The sequence below is a fragment of the Grammomys surdaster genome, unplaced genomic scaffold (genome assembly GCF_004785775.1).
Source record: "Grammomys surdaster isolate TR1022 unplaced genomic scaffold, NIH_TR_1.0 174, whole genome shotgun sequence".
In the NCBI taxonomy this organism is placed as follows: domain Eukaryota; kingdom Metazoa; phylum Chordata; class Mammalia; order Rodentia; family Muridae; genus Grammomys; species Grammomys surdaster.
Genome location: NW_021604622.1, coordinates 15,586,890 through 15,605,710, shown reverse-complemented (window position 1 = coordinate 15,605,710; position 18,821 = coordinate 15,586,890). Strand labels below are relative to the sequence as shown.

The window sequence follows — 18,821 nt, the reverse complement described above, 5'->3', positions numbered from 1 at the left end:
GGAAATTTTAAATCTTGCCTATTTGGGGAATATTAAATAAAGAAATATTCATGTGATGATTTGATAGTCTCAGAATTGTTGAGCTATAAAGCTCAACATTTTTTTTTACATTTTATTTTATATATCAACACACACTGTTAAATGAACTACATCCCTTAATCTGTACTATAATAATGAGAAGATACAGAATTCCTGCATTTTAACCCAAAATTCGTTCTTCTCTCCATTCTAAAACACAGCCTCTCTCTTTCAACAGGGAAACAATAAGAAACAGGGTTGCACTTTATTGATGTGAGAAACGAAGTAAACACAATTAATGCATTGTCTCCTATTCTGTTGTTTCTTTTCACAATAAATACTTTTAAATGCTTGTCAGCAAACTAAACAGCATAGGTCAATATTTTGATATAGTCATCAAATGTGGCTAAGGTAAAAGTAGCTGAATTACTCTCAAAGGGAAACAACAAAAGCTTTCTTCGAGCAAATCAATACTCCATGGTTAGAGTTTCTATTTTTACTTAACCTTCCTTGACAAATTCATCTTATTAATTATTTGGGAACACAGGTTGGAGTAGGTGGCTGGATTAAATACAAACTTTAAGAAGGAAGGAAAGTAGACAGGAAAGGGAATAAGAATAATGAGAAAAAACTTTAAAAGTTAGTAAAGAGTCGCATCTAATTTTAACTACTGTGTACAAGTCTGCATTTTGTTGGAAATGCCCCAAGTCTCCTGAGGAAGTTATGTTAGGCAGATGTGAAACATTGCATTTTTAGTTCAGTATTGATAGATTCTTGGACTTCAGATAAAATTCCCCTTGAAATTCTTACCACTTCTAGTAAAGGGTAAGGACAATCATGAGATTCTTCTTTTTGTGGAATCAATGATGTGAAAAAGTTGAAATGATGTAAGTGATGATGCTTAAATTTGTTCAATAATTACAGATTGGGGATTGACACACAGCTTCTAAGTTGACTAACAGATGCTTTGGGAGCTGAGTGACATTGTTATTTGCTGTGCTAATGAGCTTTATTGTGTTTTGTTCATTTGTTTTGTTTGTTTGGGTTTTTTTTTTTTTGGAGGTGGTGTTATTTTATCTTTCCTAGAATGTGACATTTCCCTTAGTCTCTAAAGTTTAGAGAATCCAGTAGATATGGTGGTATGGATAATGATTGCCATGTGTCAATGATAAAACAAACAAACAAAGAAAACCAAAACAAAGCAAAATAAAATACTGTCATTTTTGACATTTCTTAGGTTTCTTAGTTATGTGATTTCTTTTAACTTGGAACACTGGTGAATAAGATTAAAAAGAAAGAAACATATGCTAGTCTTCCTTTCTCCATTGTACTTTAAAACAGTACAAATTCTTTACATGAATGCAACTTATATAGTAAAATGTTTAACTTTGCACAAATGTATGGTATTTATACTTACGGAAGTTTGTGTCAATATGAATTCTTTTACAATTACAAGTCTTTTGAAATATAATGGAAATCGTTGACAGACATCAAAGCTATCTGTGTTCTGATTTCTAAAGTCTATATAATGTTGACTTAGATTGTGGAATAGCAAGTTTGTTACTCATTTTTGTTTTTTTCCCCCCGATAAAACCTTCTTGACCAGTAAGTACACACTGATTATATACAACCTCTGAAACTGTAATAAAATGAAGGATTTATGTCCCAAGATCTAATAATTAAACCATGTTCAACCACTACAACTGTACAAAGCAGTTCCTTACTCTAGGCAAAAATCTAGATCATTCTCCCTATACTGTGTTCCATCCCAGTTACCCTTGGTAATAACCTCTGCAGACTTTTTATAATTCTTTATTTTTTAAATATTAGCATCCACTAGTGGTCATCTCACTTTCACTGAACTCCATATGACTTAGAAAAAGTTCCATCATTACCTTTTGGGTTAACTGTAAAATTTTAAGCATCAGTGGATTTTTATGAAGACTGCTTACTGTAATTATTAAATCTTAGCTGTGGTTCAATAAGATCTGGGAATTACCAATACAAGCAGGACAAAACTTGGTGGTACCTTTCAAAAGCCACTGAATTTTCAGCATAATACCATAAACTAAAAATTTTGAAGATACTCAAATTCTTTTTTATTCTTTTTTTTTAATTTGTTCTCAAATCGTAATTAATTCACACAGGGGTTATAAACACAGAAAGGCAGGATGTGAGGAAGGGAATGACACTGGAGTGTGGGTGTTCAGGGGGAATACAGATATCTTCAGAACCGGGTATCAAATTCTTAAAGTTAAGCATTTTAGTACTATCACATTGATCATAAAAACATGTAGAGTCACCCTGCTACAGGGATTGTCATCATTGTTGTGCTATGTAGATATGTTCCATAACATGAGTGCAAATAAGCAAATGTGACATTGAGAATTCATTGTATCATTTGTTTTGGTACTGACTATTGATGTTCACTAGAGTTTAAAGCAATGAACTTCTGAATAATATATGATAATGGAATAACTCCTTGGGCAAATTAAGAAAACAGATTTTTCTATGATTTTTGTTAATTTTAATCATGGATTAAAGTTCTGTGTGCATATGTGTGAATGTCAGTGCTTGAAGGTGCTCATGTGTGTGAGTATGCACATGTGTGTGAGTGTGTATGTAAGTTTTCTATTCATGCACATGAAAATCAGAATTCAGCTTAGGTATCTTCCTCTATTGCTCTGTACCTTACATTTTGGAGAGCAGAACCCCTTACTGAATATGTAATTAGTCATCTCTACTAGTCTTGTGAGCCACAGAATTTGAGGGATCTTCCTGTGTCCAGCCTTGGTGCAACAGACATGTTAACAGCATACATTGCTTTTATGTAAGTACTGGTGACCTGACTCAGGTCCTTATACTTACACAGCAGGTATTGTATTCACTGAGGCATCTTTACATTCTTCATCAAGAAATAAAATAAAAATCACAGCATTGAAGAATAAATCAAAGTGCCCTTTAATTATCACATCAAGAAACTAGGAATGCTTGTGGTGGAAGCTCTGTTTTATGTCCATGTATGGAGACAATTGAGGGTAATATGCCTTGAGGTGTTTATGTACCACCTGTTCTCAATCAGTGTAAAGCACATCTCAACGTAAAATGCACACTAGAATCCAGACACTATTAGATCAAAGAGAGAGTGAAGAAGGTACATTTAAACATTAGAACATGTTGTTTGAATGTATTTCGCTGCCTTCAATGATTCTGGAGCTATCTCTAACACCAAGGTTGTTGATTTTGGTTTTACTTCTAACCTTTTACCTTTTACATTTCATCTTATGTTACATTTTTTATTTATTTTTACATTAATATCTGGACTTATTGGGAGTGTTCTTTGCTCCCTTAGTGCTTGAAGGAAGTCAGAGATTTGCCTGATTACTTTCGGCTCCCAAATATGTTCTGAGAGAGACAGAGTGTGCCCTTCTCTTTGTTCCCACTAGATTTCTAGATTTCCTGACATATTTTAAATAATAAATTTCTAGATTTTCTGACATATTTTATTTGAAGATTAATTTGTATAAAAACTACAAATGAAGTCAGGGTAGGTACTACAGTTTATATGGGAAGGTAACAATGGAAGCTAAGAAGCCAGCCCTGCTGGTGAGTAGACAATGAAAGCATACCTCTGCATGCCTACATTCCTAATGCATCTATAGAGTCCTGTCACTAAGTTCATAATAAAGGGTCAATTCTACAGACAATCCCTTTGATCAAGAATCCTGCAGTGTGTAAGAGCATCAGGAATTCCCCACCAGCTTCATGCATAGTCAATAGGGAAACAGCCATGCCTCACTGCCTTCCTGAAGGTGGAACTGAGATGCTGCCATTAGACACTTCAGAATAAATAACGTGGGAAAGTTCAGCTGGCCCTCTGCTCCTCATTTCCACTTCATGAGTGCAGAGAGCATAATCGTATCATTCAGAAAGCATCCTACTAAACCACTGACTGTGTCACCAATTTGGCAGTGTAAAAGTAGCTAGTGGAAAAAAATTCTTACAAATAACAGTGCATGAGGTCAAGGATTTGGGGGGATGCTGGAGTGGTGGGGCAAGAGAGTGTGGGTGGGTTGGGGAGAACAATGGTTCAGGCAAAGGGGAGAGGGAAGGGCAGATGTACAATCAGGAGGTTGGTGGAGGGTTAACTGGGAAGTGGGTTACCATGAGATGGTGGTTGGTGGAGGGGATAACTGGGAAGTGGGATCACTTGAGATGTAAAGGAATGGAATGATTAATTAAAAAAAATAACTCCTGTTATAGACAAGACTATTCAAATTTTACTTGTTTATGGTGTTGTGTGATTCTTCTTTAATCTCAGCCACAGAATATACACAGACCAGCCTAAACACTGTGCTCCACCCCACTTGCAATTCTTAAAATGATTTGGAATCCTGAAAGGGAAAAAATGGGTTTTCTAACTGTTTATTTTGTATCTTTTTATGCAGACCTTCCGATGTAACTGTACACAATCATGATCATAATGGTTAGAATGATAATACATAGCTTCTTCTACTAGGTACAGACTACAGTCACCTAAGAAGTGGTCATAAATGGAAGGATTGTCCAGATGCAATTATTTGAGTGGGGGACATGTTTGTGGGAGGTGATCTTGAGTACTAAATGCACCTTATTTTCTCACGATAAGAGTTACATCAGTGGTGAATGAAACAGCACCTGCAGCTTCCTTCCTGAGGACAACCAATCAGTATTCATCCTCCTTAAATGGTTTGAGCCATACTGAGGAGATTCCAAATACCACCACCTCACAACATAGCAGTCCATTATTTCCCCAGCAGAATACCCTTTCTTCATCAACATCTTCTGGGCATACTTCGACATCCATCCACTCTTTTGCATACAAGTGTGAGAGTGAGGTGAATCTACATTCTTCCTCCCTGACTTTCTCTACCACATCCAGCGCTGTCTCTGCACCTTCCCCAGTGGCCAGTGTCTCCTCCAGTCTGAATAGTGGCAGTAGTCTAGGCCTTAGCCTGGGCAGCAACTCTACTATCACACCCTCCACTCGAAGTTCAGTTGCTACAACTTCAGGAAAAGCTCCTCCCAATCTTCTTCCTGGAGTCCTGCCATTGTTGCCTAAACCATATATTATGGCTCCGGGGCTGTTACACGCCTACCTGCCACAAGTATATGGTTATGATGATTTACAGATGCTCCAGACAAGATTTCCACTGGATTACTATGGTATCCCGTTTTCCACACCCACCACTCCACTTAACTGGGAGGGATGGTAGCCTGGTCAGCAACCCTTTCTCTGGCGACATCACCAACTTCAGCCATGGGGATGCCTCCTCCCCAGCCTCAGCCACAACCTTGGCCCAACACCAACAAAACCAGATGCAGGCTCACCACACCACGAAGCAGATATTCGTGAACCCAGCGCTGCCTCCTGGCTATAATTACACCAGCCTGCCATACTACACAAAGGACCTGGGCCTCTCCAGCTCTTTCCAGTATGGGCCTGCTATGCTCCTTGCTTTTTCGAAGCAACATGGTGTGAATGTCAGTGTCAATGCCTCGGCCACCCCTTTCCAACAGCCAAGTGGATATGAGTCTCATGGATACAACACTGGTGTATCAGTCACCTCCAGTAACACGGGCGTGCCAGATATCTCGGGTTCTGTGTACTCTAAAACCCAGAAGTCCTTTGAGAAATAAGGGTCTCATTCTGGTACTTCTACAGCCTCCTTCAACTTGCCTTCAGTCCTAGGAAGTGGAGGGCCCATCAATCCAGACAAAGCTGCTGCCTACCCACCTGTCCCCTTTATGCATATTCTCATCCCACATCAGCAACCACAGTCTCAGATCCTTCAGCATCACCTGCAGCAGGGTGGCCAGACGGGCATCGGGCAACGTAGCCAGAGCAGCTCCATTCTGCAGAAACCCCAAACCAACAAAATTGCCTACACAGCTACAGCTGGGGGGCCAATTGGAGCCCTGACCCTCTTCTCCTTTCCCATCTTCTGAGAGGGCTTCTCAACCTTCCAACTATGGAAACAGCATCAAAGAGAGAAAGAAATGTAGAACAATTCCTCTGCTCCACACCCTCAGCGGCCCACCCCACACCTCAGCTTCAAGTCTGTCCCATCCCTATGCCATCCCACCCTGTTGTATACATTATAGGATTTGTATTTTCTTCCCCTCCTCTGCTCTTACTCCTTTCTCTTTCCATTCAAGATTATGAAACTTTGATGTGGGCCCTGATTTTCCTTCACTTCTCCCTCTTCACCCTAGTGGTGTATGGGTGAGGTGAGAAGGTAACCCCCCCCCACCAAATATATATCAGCCCAACAGCCCTAAGTCTCCCCCTTTATTATTAGAAAAAACAATCCTCACACACACTTTAAAAATGCCATCATAAATATGAACAACAATGTCAGATGGAGTAGTCGAAAGTTTATTTTTTTTTTGCATTGTGTCCTCAAATGTAATGAATTAATGTATCATATATATATGTGTATATATATATATATATATATATATATATATATATATATATATAAAGAAACACCTCTACCTTCAAAAAAAAAACAGTTAAAGAGTTAAACTGGCAGGAAATCCATGTGATCCTCTTGTCTCCATTTGCAACCGTATCCTAGCAATTACATGCAGGCATACACAGGTACTCAAGCGGGTGCTAGGATTTGAACTTTGGTTCCCATGCTTATGCAGAAATTCTTCTTACCCATTAAACTATTTCCCTAGGCCCTTCTGCATATGTTAAGATAAACTCTTTTCTAAATGGAGACAAGTATCTTCATACATTGCGCATTCATAAAATAGGTAAAATAATTTTCTTCCACTCGACAATTTGATTGCACATTTCTTTCTATATACTTACATAACACCTGAGGATCGTCTCACAATAATTCATATCACATTCTGAGAATTAAGGCCTTTTCATTTTTCCCAGTTAGGTTTTATGACAGTACTTGCTACAGACAGTGCAAACTTGATTACTCAGTTTATGACAAATTGCTATGCAATTTATGTTTGAACAAATGCTGGTTTGTTGACAAAATTATTTACTAATTTTTTCTGATAAGGTTTTAACCTAGAACTTTCACTGCAGAATGTATATTTTAACATTAACCTGTACACTACACTAATCCACATTTCATTGTGTGTCTGTGTGTCTGTGTGTGTGTGTGAGAGAGAGAGAGAGAGAGAGAGAGAGAGAGAGAGAGAGAGAGTGAGTATATGTGTATCTGTGCGTGATAAGAAAAAAAATGTGTAAGAAAATAACTCTAATCCTGGTAGGTAATATTTTGACATTGTTTAACTCATGGTTGTTCAAAGACTGGTGCCCTACTGCATTATGTGTTAAATGTATGTGATACACATATGTTTTTGTTTTTTTATCTTCCTTAATGAAATTCATTTAAAATTCTGTTGCAAAGTTTAAATTTCATAACTTTATAAATGTTATAACGCTAGGGAAGAAGGAAAAAAGAAAACAGTAAAATTCTCAACTCGTTTGTTCATATTATATCTGTAATTAAAAGGCCACATTAAAAAAAATTGACTTAAGATGCAAATCAAAATTCCCACAAGACTGAAATTGTTAGTGTTTAAACCAGTATTAAGTGAATGAAAAAAATAACATTAAAGATGTAAAGAACGGAGTCTCTACCAGACCATGAAATGTTATAATAGTTGTGATATTTTTATTATAGTCATCATAAAATCGACACGCTCCTTGTTAATGACAGGCATGACCTTACGTTGTAAAAGTTCTATCTTGAATATTCAGTAACTGCTTAAGTCATCAGGATAAATCAAAACGTTGGCTTAACCCATGGATACAGTTTAGAAGGAATTCGTACTGTTGAATGTCACTTGAGAAATTCAGAAACACATTCGGCGTGAGATAGATGAGACAGATGGTGGTTACTGGTGGTGCTATTTAGAGAAATTTGAAACACAACAAAAGTTGTGCATGAAGAGGAGTTTAAAAACATTGAAAAAATTGTGACTTGACATGGATCGTTGAGACTTAGGAATGACTGGGTCTGAGAAAGAAGAAGGAACTCACCATTGAAAAGACAGGTTCTCCCACAGATGCAAATTGTTTGCAATTTTCTAATCATTCAGGAAATCTCAACCCACAAGAATCCTCTACACATCTCACCTCTACACTCTTTTTAAAAATCATTTTATTTGCTGGGCGGTGGTGGTGCACGCCTTTAATCCCAGCACTTGGGAGGCAGAGGCAGGCGGATTTCTGAGTTCGAGAGTTCGAGGCTAGCCTGGTCTACAGAGTGAGTTCCAGGACAGCCAGAGCTACACAGAGAAACCCTGTCTTGAAAAAAACAAAAACAAAAAAAAATCATTTTATTTACATTCCAAATATTGACCACCTCTCCTTTGCCTCTGAGAGGGTGCTCTCTCAACCCCTCAACTCTTCTTCTCCTAACCCAACTTCCAACCCCTCACTCACTCCCCATCCAGTTCCCCCATGTGCCCACCCACTACCACCTCATCTTCCCTAGCATACCCCTTTCACTGGAGTATCAACTCTCTAATTCTTTTTCACTGAGGCCAGACAAGGCAGTCTTCTGCTGCATATGTGCCAGGGTCCACGGACCAGCCCATATATGCTCTTTGGTTGACTCTGGGAGATCTGAGAGGTCCCAGTTAGTTGATACTGTTTTTCTTGCTATAGGGTTGCCATCTCTTCCCCTTCAGCCCCTTCAATTCTTCCATTAACTCTTCCATAGGAGTCCCACACCTCAGTACAGTACTTGGCTATATGTATCTTCATCTGGCTCAGTCAGTTGCTGGTAGAGCCTCTCAAAGGATAGCCATGCTAGGCTCCTGTCTGCAATCACAATGTAGCATCAGTAATAGTGTCAGGGTTTGGTGCCTGATCATAGGATGAATGCCATGTTGCGTCTGTCACTGGATGGTTTTTTCCTTCAATCTCTGCTCCACTTTTGTGTCTTTCTCCTCTTTATTTTGTGTATATGTCTACCTATGTTTGAAATCTAAATAAAGCTTCCATTGCTACCATAAATTGATCCATCATTTTTCTTACTAGAATTTCTTTTTCCTCTCCTGTGATTCAACAACTTTCTCCTCACTTTAAAAATAAACATTTATTTCACGCTTTCTCAGAATACAGAACCTCTTGGCACCTATTTTTTAGGATGTGATTTACCTTACAGTCTTTGCAATAGTCAGATGACCCAATACAGTGTTTCAGACAGTAGGCGCTTGACACCACACATTGCAAGCTGGTAAAAGATAAGAAAAACCAACTTCTTATTTCTAGGGTTGCATTGGCTGAACTAATGTTACATTAAATAATACTTGATAATAACATTATCAAGCTTATTGTATTTGAGAAATTGTATAAATGGGATCTTTCTGAGAGACAGAACAAATACATAATTTAAGTTAATTTAATATTCAATGGAGTTTCACTGAAAATCTTTAAGAGTTTCTGAAGGCTATTGAGGCAATTCATTCTGAGCATATAAACATATTTTCTATATAGTATAAACACAATTTAGTATGGCAAATGGAAAAAAGTTATCTGAAACATTTTTGGAAAAAAGCTCTCTTCACAATAGCAATTGACTCTGATATTAATAACATTACAATGTGTATTAATTAGGGTGGGAAAATCATATTGTCTTATCTATTGCTAGGTAGAATGTACTGTGAAGAGAGACTATGAACACGTCACTGTTACAACAGAAAGCTTTTAATTGAGGACTTTCTTAAAATTTCACAGGATTACTCCAGAATTATCATGGCAGAAAACATGGCAGCACGCAAACTAGCATTGGAGCAGTAGCTGAGAAATACTTCCTGACCCGTAGGCACAGAAACTCTGGGCTTGGTTTGGCCTTTGGAAAGGCACATTGTCCAGTGACATATTTCTTCCAATGAAGCAAAACTTCATAATCTTTTAATACTTTTAAAAAGTATTAAGCTATGAAGTGCTTTTATAAGGTGTGCTCAGTGGTGATTGATTATGTATAGAAATCTACACAAACAGAAGAATGTCTAAAAAGACATTATTATTTAAAACACCATACACATTAAATATTATGTGCTTATTATATAGTTTAGTCTTTTTAAGATTTTTCAATATTACCATTGCAGAACTGGCCAAGATATGCCAAATAACCTCCAGTTAACACAGTAATAATGGGCATTTTGACATTAAACAAACAATTACTTCACCAAACAGTGAGTTTTTTGACATTTTGACACTGAATACTTCCTTCAGGAAACAACAGGGTTTTTATCCAATTACAGCTTCTTTAAATCCTATGCCTAAATAAGGTGAGAAATCCTAGGGACAATAGTGGACCATCACAAACCACATATACACAGCACTTTGCAAATAAAAGGTTTCACACAAGCTTCTCTAAAGATGCTTTGCTGTGCAGAATCAATTGTACATAGCAGTTGCTTAGGAAATACTGTATAGTAAAGGAACTGAAGTGATTTTTATTTAATTTAGATAAAATGGTTTTTCATACATTTGAAGGATATCTCTAAATCTTTCTTAAGGTTCATATTGAAATATATAATGCATATTTTCATTACAAGATAAAAATTGTGATATTTTCAATAAATGCTTTGAATTTGTCCATACTGCAAAAAAGATACTAAATAGTAAGATGTCTTCTACATAGAAATCATATAAATTCATAGCATTAACATTTCATCTCTGATCTTGAGGAACAAAGAATATAGTATTCTATTCTTTTCCAAAACTGTGTAGGATTGATAATTTCTATATAGCCACATATACCTAATAACAAATTTTCAAATATATAATGACATGTAAATGGTATCAAATTCATTATTTTTAAATATCCTTTTCTTTTCTCTTAACCTTTCTTTCTTTATTATCTTATTTTCTTAAAAATAACTAAATAAAATAATTCTGAATTCTATGAAAAGTCTTTTAAATTGGATTTTACAGGACATTTCTGGTGTCTTTGATTTGAAATTTTTATATTCAGAAATCACCAATTAATACTTCCCAGCCTCATATTAGCATAGTAATGTTCAGATTTTACCAGAAAGCAAACTTCACATCCTCCCCGTCAATTCCAGGTTTATTATAACCAAACCCTCTGTGTGTCAAAGCAGCAACACCGAAGCCCTGGGCAACATATTATTCACTTATTCCCTTATTCTCTTTTGCAAGCATCTAATTCTGACTTGCCAGGGGCACCAAAACTCCCTAGTAGTTTGTACTTATTGTGATGCTTTTCAGACATAAATCATCATTGGGCTTTCTTAGAAATATATCATGTGTTTGCTTGCACTATAATCACTGAGACTTTAATAATAACAGGTATTTTCTGTTTTTCCACACTGTCGTAGTTGTCCTGTCCTGCTCAGAACAGATAAAGCAGCATCAGAATCTAATTTCCTGCACTCCCTTCAGACTTATCACTGCACTCAGTGGAGCCCAAGGAAAGGAGGGTCCAAGCTTCCTACCATTCTGTCATTCCTACTCTATGCCATAACTGCCTGCAACCCAAACCTCTGTGTGGGAATCTCTGTAGCCTCACTAGTTCAGTTCTGGTTTCTACAAACAAGAAGGTATCTCATTCTCTCTTTTCCTACACACACACACACACACACACACACACACACACACACACACACACAGACCGGTTAGTATTCTTAAATACTTTCAAAAAAGGGAAAGGGTACCAATGAACAAACAAACAAATAATAAAATTTAATGAATAAGTAAATAAGTCTTCATATATATCAAATAATATCAATGGTAAACATACAGCAAAAAATACATGAAAAATATCTCATTCATAAGTCAGCTTCTCTCCCCCTGCCCTTCCTCTCTGTGTATGTGTGTGTGTATGTATGTGTCTATTTTTTGTTTGTTCCTGTGTGTTCCTGTGTATGTGCCAGCACACACGCATAATACAGTCATATAAACTAAAGTTAAGGATAAAAGAATTAAGCACAAAAGAAAAAAAGGTCCTTAATAGTAGATATTCTAGGACTTTAAAGAAGGAAATCCAGGAAATCCAGGAAGACATTAGATGATTAAAAGACCCAACAGACTCATGGATCAGAAGAAGCACTATCTAGAAACATAGTTTTTCTACCTAAAAGAATACGAGATTCCAGGTCAGTGTACACAGACATAGAGAAAAAAATCTTGAAATACATACATAGGCACAAATGATCAAGAATGGCCAAAATAATCTGGAACGAAATTAATACCATGAGAAGAATCACCATATCTAATTCCAAGATCTGTTATAGAGCCTTAGTAAGAAATCCAGAATGAAATTTTTATAAAACAAAGGCATACACTTGACTTTTATAAAGCAATGAAATAGACTTGAAGTCCCAAATACAAGTCCACAAACATAAAGCTACCATACCAGATTTTGCCAAAGAAATAAACACTACACATTAGGAAAAAAAAGACATCTTTAACTATTGGGGCTAAGGAACCTGGAAATTTACATGGAGATAAATAAAACAAGATCCCCATTTCCTACAATATACAAAACTAAACTTAAAATGAATGAAGAACCTCAACAAAATACTTTATACTTTGCAACTGCTAAAGACAAAATTAGGGACTAAATTTTGACATTTAAGCCTTTGTAAGGATTTTCTTAATTGCATAAAGCAGCGAAGAAAATATGACCAGCTAGACAAAACATACCCATTGGCACAATATTGACAGGATTGGCATGCAGTAAGCAACTGCCGTCTGATAGGTTTGGGGGCTGCTATAGAAGAAAGAATCCATGGTTTATACTGTAACCCACTCAAACACTGATGTCAAGAAGATATTAGAAGTAGAGAAATGCTCTGGGCACAGGTGCTTTGTTTATTGCCTTGCTTGTTCTTTGACTATTTATGTTTATTGTTTTGCTTGCTCCTCGACTATTTACATCTATTGTATTTCTAGTTCCTCATCCTAGAACTGACCTTAATACTTGCATGTAATTAAAATGGTATAAAAGCAAAAAGCAGAAGCGGGGATGGCATAGGGATTTTCTAGGGAGGAGAAATGGAGAAAGGGGATGGCGTCTGAAATGTAAATAAATAAAATATCTAATAAAAAAGGAAATGGAGTAGAAAAGAGGGTGCTAGAGAAGTCAACTGCAACATATAATATCTAATAATTTAACACTGTACTACAAAAATTAATTTTGGATGACTGTATACTAATTTAACTATTGTGTGTTTATAGAATATTTACAGAAATTTTAACCGTAAATAAATACACTTTTACAAGAAAAAAGTAAAATAAAAAAAAAGACAGTACCAGGGAGTTGAATGGTTTTCAGCAAGTAAGACTGGACTATTACAATAATAGGGCAGTTTGGAATATAATCAATAATAATATTCCCTCTCTAAAAGTCAGAGCACAGACTTAAAACCCACATGGCACTCAAAAATTCTGATACATATGAGTTATCATTTTTATTATAACTTGATTAATTATTGTTTTCATTTATATTTATATCACTCCTGTATACAATTTGTATAGCTTTCCCCATCTACTGGCAAACTGAGTTTTACTGACCACAGATTCATGGGTTTCATGCAGGATGTCAGGTAGGAAAACCTTCCCTTGATACAGACACCTTCTTTATCATAGGAAGACCCAGAGATAATAAGAATATTAAGTTGTAAAAAGGAAAAAAGATGAAAGGAAATACATATCACTAATTTTTAGCTAAATAGAAATATCACCCGATCACTTTCTACGTATTTATGCTTATGTCCATAGATAAAGAATGATCTCAGACTCAATCATGGAAGCTTCTTTAAGCAGAAGACAGATGCGAATGTAGGAACCCAATTCATAGCTTCACAAAATGCTGAGAATGATGGACAGTTGAAGGTCAAGTCATAAATACGTCATTTGTAATATTCCCTTAAAGGATATAAATCATTGCTGAAGAGGGGCCTGAAATCATGTAAAAGATATGGTCAATGGCTATGAAAGGCCAACTCAGAAGTTTCTTTTGATTTTTTTGAGTTTGAGTTTACAGTCCATCATGTCAAGAAGTTACAAATGTAGGAGCTTAAGACAACTGGCCACATCATACAAGGAGTCAAGATACATAGAGGTGACAGACAACTGGTTGGTTGTTACCAATTTTGTAGTATTTAGGACAATGTCTAGTAAGTAATAGATCTCAACTCTAATGACTAGAAGAAAAAGAGCGTAGAAGAAAGATTTATATGTTTCAATGTTTATATACATATATATATATGTATATGTATATATATATATATATATATATATGTATATAATTCTATCTCAAAGTTCAATTACAAAGCAACTAATTAGTCCTTTAAAAGACTGATATTTTAGAGAGATACAGATGATTATTTAAAATTGTATTAATTTTTACTTTTAATATCTCCCAGAAATTAACAAAGAAGACAGATCATTCTTTTCTACAACTCTGGAAATTCATTCTGGTGGAAGGGGCGGTACTTAATATATCTCTTCCTTCTGTAAAATTTATTCCTGTGTTTAGTAAAGAATAAAGTTTGTGATTTTTTTTGTAGCACATAATGAGGTTGTGACACATTCTTTGGAATATATCAACACCCTATTAGCTGCAGTCTAGCAAAGAGGAACCAGAAGGCGTGACCCAGCCGACATTGTAATTCATCTTTCCACATTACTCTGCAGGGAAGAAGAGGGTGTGAAGAAGTGCTGAATAATAATCACAGATGAGCTATTTACTGACACTGCTGTCTCACATGATTTACTGAATATAACCTTTTAAACAGTCATTATATTTACTCTCTTCCAGCTCTGCCGGAAATGTTGATTCTTATTTTGGGCTCACATTTTCAATATAAACATCTGGGGAATTTGATATGAATTTAAGGGTTGCCTGATAGGTGAGTCTTAAAACAAATTATGCACTGTACTTCCTTATCCAGTACAGCTCTTTGAGCTATGGCAAGGTTCCTTTGCACTCTGACTTACTCCACTGCACCCACAAATCATTCTCCAATATGAAGAAAGCATGCCCTCATGTAGAGCCAAGCTCCTGTGAAAATCAGCAATGGATTGATGAAGCAATGACTGCATCTGCATACTGTGTTTCCACAGAAATACAAGCTACATTTAGATAGACTGTGGTTGGCTGGGCTAGATGATCACAGAATTCCAGCAATTTCTAACAAACAGTAGAAACCTCTCAGAGCTGCTGGAGAGTCCCTGAATGGGAAAAGGAGCTAAGAGGAAAGAAGAGGGGCTGTTGTTGTTGTTGCTGCTGCTGTTGTTGTGGTTGTTTAAAGAAACAAATATCCATGAGTTAACTTTAAAACCTTCTGTCAACTTTCTCTTGTGTGTGTGTTTGAGTAGAGGGTGTCAGTACAAAGTCACTGACCCAGTTAAAAAAAGGAAAGAGAACAGGGGGATGATTTTCTCACTAATCTTAAAAGCTCTGGGTGAAATTTAAGTAGTAACTATGTATGGAACTGCAAAGCAAGCATTTGAAATATAACTTTCTCCTGTGTTGGCAGACGGGTTGCAGGTGGGTATTGTGGAAATCTGTAACATGCACTGTAAGCATTGGTTCAATAAAGCATATGATTGCCATAACAAGTATTATGTTGGACATGAAATGTGATTCCTACTGTATCTTAGTTGTTACTTCAGCCCAATCACAGGTGACAATCCATTTGTCTGCTTCCTTTCCAAAACCTTAGACCCTTGCAAGACTGTTGGGGCAAGATGCTGGCGCAGAGTTCTTATAGGGTGGCCTATTGTTAGAAGATGCTTGGACTATCATTTTCAAGTTTCACAAGGAAATTCCACTGTGTGTCTTCTATAGAAAATATTATTCCCTTTCCACACTCCAAATGCCAAGATTAATCATCTCTTCTTCATTCACTATATTTTGGTCTCATTGGTTATTTCTCTATTTATTTCTTCGCGAGGTAAAAATTTGTTGTTTATCCACATGTTTCAACGCAGATTATTTCATGATGACGTTCAGGAGATAGATCACAACACACATTGCCAAACAATAGGTAACAGAACAAAGAAATATCTTATGTGGGTTGGAAGACAAAGTATCCTGTAACAAAATTTTATGGATGCACAAAGTCTGTTAATATTCATTAAAGTGATTCCCTCTCTTCCACTTCTACCCTAAAAATATTGTAAGAAAAGTGTGTTTTTCATTTCATTAGGTATAGATTTTGATGTTGGAGAGTTATTGAGTTCTTTAATGTATCTACCCAGGATATGTTTTTGAGTTAGTAGTGAGTTAGTATGACGATTTTAAAAGGGTTAATTTGAAGGTTCTTCAGGGTTTCTCTGACTTAATAGCATTCTCAAACTTTATATATAAGAATGTTTTTTCTGCCTTGCTAATATGTGTTAACTTTGTATTCTCTTATTGCAGAAGATCAAATTCAAATGATAGAGAAAATTCTTCTTCTGGTGGAATCTGTGCGAATCCCCAGTCCAAAGCTGCCTTATGCCTTTATTCCAGGGTCTTCTTTCCTCATATGCAAATGGATGAAGATGTTGTGACATCTCCACTGTTTAATTTCACATGATATCATTCCTACACTTCTGTACTAATATCATTTAATAGATGTGGTTAGTGATTCACAACTTCTTTACCCTGCTGTTGGCTAATTAAAAATTCTCATACCATCTATTGCTAAGTGGCAGAGAAGTAACTCTGACCTCAAAACCACACAAACAAGATTACTATAAGCTTTTTTTTAATATTTTGCATTTTTCATAGTTAGAAATATGAGTTGTAGTTTGTTCTCATCTTTGATGGTTAATACCATTTGTCTATTTCACAGTATCTAGTACTACCTATATATGAGTCAATCTTCTGGGCAGAAATGTAAGGGATTCTATAGATTATGTTAACCTCTGGAAATGCCTATGATAAATTCTATTTATTAGAAAAACTCCAAGAAATATCAACCAAAATGTACGTAGTTTCTTCTGTATGAGACCCCAAATTTCAAGGGAAAAAACTGATTAATTGCCTACTTCCTTTCATTTGTTACCAATGTGTTTATCCATTCTGTTGCATCTATTGCCATTGTTTTTATTGCTGTTACTGCTGCTTGTTTCACTCAGCAGTAGATTCTTTGTCCTTACAAAATGTGCTAAAGACTGGGGACTATTCAACAATCTACGTTTTCTGTGCCACCCTGGTAATTCATTGGTTGATGGTCTACGTTGATTTTACATTCTCCAATAAGAAAACAGTCATTATTGCGTTACACAGACCAAACTATGAAGCCAAACTAATAAACTTCATATATATATATATATATATATATATATATATATATATATTCATTCTTCTGGTTGAGTGACTCACATTCAGTCAGGTACTGGATATTTAAGTACAGGGATGAGTTTATATATATTTTGTTATCAACAGTTATCCTGTGTCACAGTTGTTATACCAACTATGACAAATGGTCCAGTTAGTGCTTAGGCCCAAAATATTAATTTGAGATAATAACATCCATATTATTTTCAAACACATAGCAACCTATCAACGCAAAAAAAATTTCAGAGACTGTTGTTAGGGGCTATAAATATGGCTCAGCAGTTAAGTGAATTTGCTGCAGTCACAGAGAAACAGAGTTTATTTCCCAGTGAAAAACTCTGGTAGTTCAGGACCACTTGTAACTGCAGATAGAATCAATCTGATATACATATACACATATATATACACATACACACATACACACACACACACACTCATATACATATATATGTATATATGTATGTATATATGCATATATATGTATATATATACATATATATATATATATATATATATATATATATATGTTTTCTTGATTTAAAAAAGGCAATTCTTAGAACAAGTGACAGTTTAACTTAAAGGAAAGAAACAGCAAGTTTGTGTTCTGGCATAGTCTTAATTGGTCATTCATATATGATAGTGACATCATAGAGTAGACCCTAGGAACAATACCATAATTATTTTCATGCATAATTGATCAGTTCTAAGGAAACTGATGGGAATTTCTTCTGGTCACAGAGAGAAAATAACAGTTTCTTGACACAGAGCTAGATTGTTCTAGTTGTTTTTTTATTATTTAAATCTGTTTCTATCAAGTTTACTATTTACAAGAAAATGGCTCACAGTTATTTCATACTTAATACCCAGGTTACTACTTATCTAAGTAGGTTGCCACTTAGAAAATGTATATTATTTTGGAATGAAGCATTCTAACATCACCATTGATTAATCTAGTTAATAATTGTTGCAAATGCAGCTTCCACTCTCTTAAAGAGAAACACCCCTTACAGAATCACACCATAGAGGGCCAAGAATAATGCAAAAACGTTGGATCCAGGGATTAAAATGCCTTTAGCTAGACACCTGCTTTTATCCCACTGGTTCATTTTTTTTATTACTATAATCTCTTCACTAAGACCATGGAAAGATATCTATTTGCATTTTCTTGTTTTCATGGTTTCTTTTCAACTACATTACAAGAAAAAATATAATTTTCTAGCAAAATAGTGCCAACATAAGCTCGGGAGAAGGAACTGGTTGACTAGGATTAACTTGGAATGAGCTACATGGTGCATCTAGACCACAATGGAGGGAAGAGTTTGTGTCTCTCGGGTTGATGCTGACGTCATGCTCAGCAGACACAGGAGAGAAAGTGAAGAAGGAGTTTTTCACAAGGAAAATGCATAATTGTTTATATTCTTCCTTCCTTCCTTCCTTCCTTCCTTCCTTCCTTCCTTCCTTCCTTCCTTCCTT

General features: G+C 35.9%; 1 protein-coding gene and 1 pseudogene across 2 annotated transcripts in view; one reads left to right on the top strand and one right to left on the bottom strand.

The window, feature by feature from the left end:
• Cdh12 (cadherin 12) overlaps positions 1-18,821 on the bottom strand; it is a 273,111-nt gene that overhangs the window by 111,238 nt on the left and 143,052 nt on the right. The gene's annotated exons all lie outside the window — the stretch shown is intronic.
• On the top strand, positions 4,104-6,287 carry LOC114621284 (annotated as a pseudogene).